The sequence below is a fragment of the Protopterus annectens genome, chromosome 10.part0 (assembly GCF_019279795.1).
Source record: "Protopterus annectens isolate FY-2018-M chromosome 10.part0, PAN1.0, whole genome shotgun sequence".
In the NCBI taxonomy this organism is placed as follows: domain Eukaryota; kingdom Metazoa; phylum Chordata; order Ceratodontiformes; family Protopteridae; genus Protopterus; species Protopterus annectens.
Genome location: NC_056744.1, coordinates 1464213705 through 1464219704, shown reverse-complemented (window position 1 = coordinate 1464219704; position 6000 = coordinate 1464213705).

The following is a 6000-nucleotide window of genomic DNA, read 5'->3' as shown; positions in this document are numbered from 1 at the left end:
TGGTAGAATATGTAGTCCAAAGGATAAGGCAAAAAACTGACAGTTTGATCCAGACACACAGGACCTTAAGAAACACCTGAAGTTTTAAATCTGGTATTACTGGGAAATGTGAATGAAGAAGAACAAGCAATATGTTGTGAAGTGACATAATTTTGAACAGGTTTAAGAAGGAAAGAGCCAGAACTGGTCTTCAAGAATTTTCTTTCTTTGACTCTAGAAACATCCTTGAATAAATAAAAAAAAAGCTTTCCCAATCTGGGAAAGAGGAACTGGTTCTATCACTCCTTGGGACAGCATGTTTTGAAATACAGGGGTTAATAAAACTCTGATCTGGTAGATGAGGAATAATCCACTGAAAAGGAAGGATTTCTTTCTGCTGTCATCCGCAATCCTGATGTATGATCTTCAGAACCCATTTGTCTGAAACCATCCATTGCCAATGAGAAAAAGGGATATTCAGACTCTCTGGAAGTGAAAAGACTGCCAGGATGGGAAGGGGATACAAGGTCCCTTAAATAGTCATTCTCTCTTGTTAGACTCCCTAGGTTTTGTATGATTCCTGATTTCTTTTGGAACCCCTTGGCATTTCTTCTTAAATGTCAGTTTACCGGCATTTTCTTGAGACAGTTGATTTTCCTTTTTACCAAAACTGGATGAGAGGTTAGAGAATCACTTAGAAATTTTGGAAAACGGGGGCTGAAAGATATTTGAGATGCCCTGTATCAACTAACCCATTTCATCACACTTTAAAACCCTGCAGCAGAGGAATCAAAAACTAAATCTCTACCCAAAGGATAATTTAAAATCTAATTGTTCTCATCATCTGGGAGGTTCAGAGAATGTAACCCTAGCAGACCTTAAAACAGTACTAGTGGGCACAGCCCTAGAAGTATTAACTGAGTCATACTCACACTGCACACAATAAGTTTTGAGCTGTTAAATGGAAGAAACTAAATTACTGAAAACACATTTTTCCTCACAAGAAGAAACTGCAGACAAAATATTCCTCATGCTTTCAGTTAGTCAGAATGAACTGTAGCATATGAGCCTGACAATTCAAAATTCTGAAAATCAAAGTTGCAGAAGCATACATTTTTCCCCATACTTATCAATAATCTTCCTATCATTGTCATAAAGAATAGGATTGGAATCAAATGAAAGTTATGTAGTTACCACAATAATAGATCCGTGTTGTCTCTTTCCATCTGGTTCAAACTGCGGGATTATCGGATCTAACTCAGATCTGAGACTGGCTATATCCAAAAAACATCAGTTTGCCAAGGTCTACCTCCTCTACCCATAATCCCTCACCTAACTAGGACTATCTCAGATCAAGTTTGCCCCTCGCTGCCCAAGCTTATAGGTTCATAGGTTCATAGGTTCATACTAGGCTATCTGCCCAAGGGCATTTATAAGCCTAGCCCAGAGTTTTGTGACTTTCACCACCCCTTTAGTTTGAAGGATACTATGCCCATTATTTAGCTGTGCCTCTGTCAAGCAGTGACACTGATGTGATCCCTGGGGTATACCTGCGATCTCCCATCCATTGGTCAAGATTTCTCTTGAACAAAGCCAGCGAGTGCTCTGCCTCATGTATGCGGGATTTTGTTCCACAGCATAGGGAGTCTCTGGGTGATGAATCTGTCCCTCCAGCCACGTCCCTATTTACACCTTGACCGTGTCAAGGTTCACGTCTCGTGCTCTTGTAGATCAGGATGGATTTAGATTTTTTGAGGTGAAGCATGTTCATTAATTCGGGTTGGACATGGCCTTGTATGTCAGGCACAGGTCACCTCTGAGCAGGTGGTAGCGACTGAGTAGAGCTGGAGCTCCTTCAGTCAGGGCAGCATAGGACATATTTTTGAGACCCTTTATCCTTTTGGTGAGAACTTTTGGGGCCTTTCAATTGCTGCAGGTGTCAGGATTCAGATACATTCCAAATGGGGTGTTGTACTTAATCATTGGTCTGATGAGTGATGAGTACAGGGAATGATGACCTCCCTTGACCTAGATGTGAATCCCTTCATGATCAAGTGGGCAATGTAGAAGGTCTTCCTGACTACTTTGGCAGTAATGGGTGTCAAATGAAAGGTTACTGTCAACCTGGGTCCCCAGATCCTGATAACCTCTTCTGTGTAGTGGATTGCCACCTATACCAGCTGGTAGCTAGGGGTAACCTTGTTTTTCCCGAAGGGTATGACTATGCATTTTTAGCGTTTAACTTTAGGCCATGGCTTTGGCACCAGTTATCCGTTTCTATGAGACCCTTCTGAAGGATATCTGTGTCTGATGTGTTTTCAACTATAGCCCAGTTTGCAGTCATCTGCAAACTTTGTCGCTCCTGTAATCCTCCTGTGCTTGCCTGTACTTCTAAAAGTAGATGCTGAACAAGAGTGGGCCCAGGACCAGGAGCCCTGTGGGACACCGCTTGTGACAGGCTTGGGAATCAGACATGGCGCCAGCAACTCTGACCCTGTGGGTTTCTGTCACTTAGCCAGTTTGCAACCCATCTTGTGGCGTATGGGTTTACATTTAAGCTGGTGAGTTTTCTATGATGCCAGTGGGGTATTGTGTGGCGGAGAATGCCTTTGCAAGGTCAAGGTAGGCTGTGTGGACTGCCTTGCCCTCATCAATAGCCTTGGTGACTGTTTTGAAAAAGTCAACCAAGTTTAAGAGGCATGATCTGCTCTTGACAAAGCCAAATTGGGTTTGATCCAATGTCCTGCAGTCCCCTATGTCTTTGTTATGAGTTCCATTATGATCCTCTCCATAGCTTTGCACGCGGGGCCAGGCTTGTCAGGCTGATGGGGCCCGGTAGTTTCCATGGTGGTGGAGGCACCGCCCAGCACATGTAGTGGGACCACAGTTGCCATACGCCCACTCCTTGAGTACGTATCCTGAGGTGAGGCTAAGATTAAACAGCTGCCCTAATTGCGGGTTTTAATTCCTCAATGAGTTTGTGGAGCACCTGGCCGAACGGCTTGAGGACACCATCTGGTCCCATGGATGCTGTGTTTTTGCCTTGGAGAGAGCTGTTCTCACCTGAGCATTTGAGATGTTTGGGAGGCTACAATCCTCTGGTATAGATATTTCTCTCCTTTTGAGGGGGGGATTTGCACTGAACCTGTCAGCCAGTATGTTGGCAATGTCTGTAGGTTCAGTGATCTTTACATCATTTTGAACTAGTTCTGAGCATATCTGGGAGTTTCCTCCCAGGTTTCTAACTTATAACTAAAAGGCCTTGTGATTGTCTTTTGAGTCCTTGGCGATTTTTCTTTCAAAATTTGCCAGTTGTTTGGATGATTTTATGAAGCTCTTAGTTTTTTTACTTATAATGATCAAGTGTGTCTTCCCTTTTAGGGATTTTGCTCTATCTTGTAGTAGCTTTCTCCTTTTGTTGTAGAGCTTGTTTATGGCTGGGGTCCACCAGACTGGATGCTTGCCTTTGGTACAAAGAGTCTTTGTTTTGTTTGGGATTGCCTGATCCATGCAGTCCTGGAGGTGCTGGTAGAAAGCATTTGTGTGTGATTCAGCGGCTTTAGTGATGGTTTCCGCTGGTTCGGGGGCCTTGAAAGAGACCACACCAGTCCTAAGAAGTGTGAAGTCGGCTTTAGAAAAGTTCTTCACTGTGGTCTTTTTTATCTGGGGTGGGGGCGGGATGTGGACTTCCAGTGAGATTAGTTTATGATCTGACCTCACCAATGAGGGGTATACCACCTGTGTTGAACATTGTGACCCCATGTTCGTGATGATGAGATCTAGTATGTTTTCGCCTCTTGTGGGCATGGTGACTAGTTGTTCCATGGCATTTGAGTTTATGAACTCTAGAAACCTTTGGGCTAGAGTGTTGGGGCTTGAGTAGTGATCCCAGTCTATATTTGGATAGTTGAAATCACCTAGTATGATGGTGTTTGGGGTTACATTTATCCTCTAGTTTCAGGAAAGCTGTGTGAGGTTCCTGAGTTTTGAGGAGGGTGGCCTGTAACATGCTACAAATTGCAGAGCAGTCTTGCCTATGGTTAATTGCACCTGGATGGTCTCTGATGCATCGTGCATTGCCACCAACCTGGAGGTGAGGGTGTCTTTGAATATGGACACCCCTCCTCCTTTCTTGGTGTTGTCCGGATTTTGGGGCGGAGCGCATGATATGAGGTAAAACCTGATAGTGCCGGGGTGCTCTCAGGAGCCTTGAATCAGGTTTCAGTCACAGCTTTTTGACAGACATCGATGGAAATTTCTCCATACTAAGAAGGGCTTAGAGTGCGTGCATCTTGAGGTTGAGACTTCTGGCATTGAGCAGCGTACCCTTAGTTTTTCCTTTGTTTTGTTCTAGGGTGGTAGGTTTAGAATTTGAGCCTTGCCTAAAAAGGCACTATGGGGGTGGCAAGGCCTTTGCCAATATCCGGAAGCCAGGGATGACAGGTGCAAGCCGTCCCTTGTGAAGCTTGTCGTGGCTTGTTGAGCATGTCATCCCAGGCAGACAGACATTGGATTCCTTTGAATGACACCAGAGATTAAGCCAATTATTAAAGCTGATCATCTTGTCTCTGTATTGTGGCATCATTCTTGGTGAAGGTAGGATACTGCTCAAGGTCAGGGTCATACCTGCCTGGGCCTACATAATCAGAGAGCTCCTCTGTAATATGTCTCTTTTCATGTAGTCCAGGGAGGTGCATCTCAGGTCATTCACACCAGCATGGACAATGACTGAGTCATACTTGTACCTGCTGTGAGTGACCTGAGTGCTTGCGTTATGTGGCGGATTCTAAGCGCCCGACAGGCAGCTTACTGTGACCTTCTCCTTGCTCAATCTGCTGAGTGGGACGTCAGTGTGTCTGACTATGGAGTGACCTATGATAAGAGTGTCTGGCATTGTGTTTGGCCTTAAGGGCTGTGACTGTTTGGCACACTGACTTTTGTGGGATACTTCTATGTGTTGCATGTGTCTTGGTCTGTGGTGGCAGTTGTTTGGGTGTCTGCTTTGGTGGCCTCTGCTGTTTTGGTAGATTTTTGGTCAGAGCCTCCGAGTATGTCTTTATGTGTTTATGTGTATGATATGAAGTTGTGATAGTGCTATGTGAGACTGGGTTTTTGATGTGTGTGATTACCTTCTCCTCCTGTCTGGTCTTGCCAGTCGTATGTTGAGAGAGCTCAGCCTCCAATTTGGCTATATAGTTGCATCTCTCGCATGTGTTTATGTTTTGTGGGAGAAGGAGAGGGTTGCCTGTGTACATGAGGCAGTTGTAACATTGCCTCAATATTCCCAGATTCATCAGCTGAGCAGGAGAGGACACTAGCAACTGACCCGACATGCTAGAAGGAAAAGTTAAAAACTTTTGTGTAGATGGGTTTGAAAAGACTTGAGGGATGTGGATGATGAAAAGGGGTATTAGGCTGCTAGGGTGCTATGTATAATAAAAAGTGCTATATCAGAGTAAAGAGTACTTTGGGAGCAAGTGCTAGGCTATCTGGATAGAGAATAGTCACTTAGGAATCAAGTAGATCTAAACTTATTAGGTATAGAATAGGGTGGTTAGATTAGCAGTACAGCTTAGGAAGAGCTGTTCTAAGGGAAAAATGAAGAGTGGACTTTAGGTAGCCCGAGTAGTTTAACCTTGATTAACCGCCGCTGCTCTTGTGTGCTCCTGTGGCAACTCTGCGCTAAAGCGTGCTTTATAGCAGGGGGCTGGAAAAGGCAGGAAATGACCCAAAATGGCCAATGAACTACAAGTTACTGACTTAAACCACTCCTCTGAGGACAAACAGGCAGCTCAGTACTCCCCACTCTCACTGGTGAGTAAAGAAACTTCCCCCTGACCAAACAAGGAAAATGGAGAAGTACAGGAACCAAGACAAAGCCCAGGGATCAGCAAAATCTGATATAATCAAAATTATATTACTCAATCCCAAAAGAAAACACTAAGGACCCCAAAAAAGGAGGAAGTGAAGGTTAAACCAGACAGAAACAGACAACTCATATCTATCGTTATGTTAAGTACA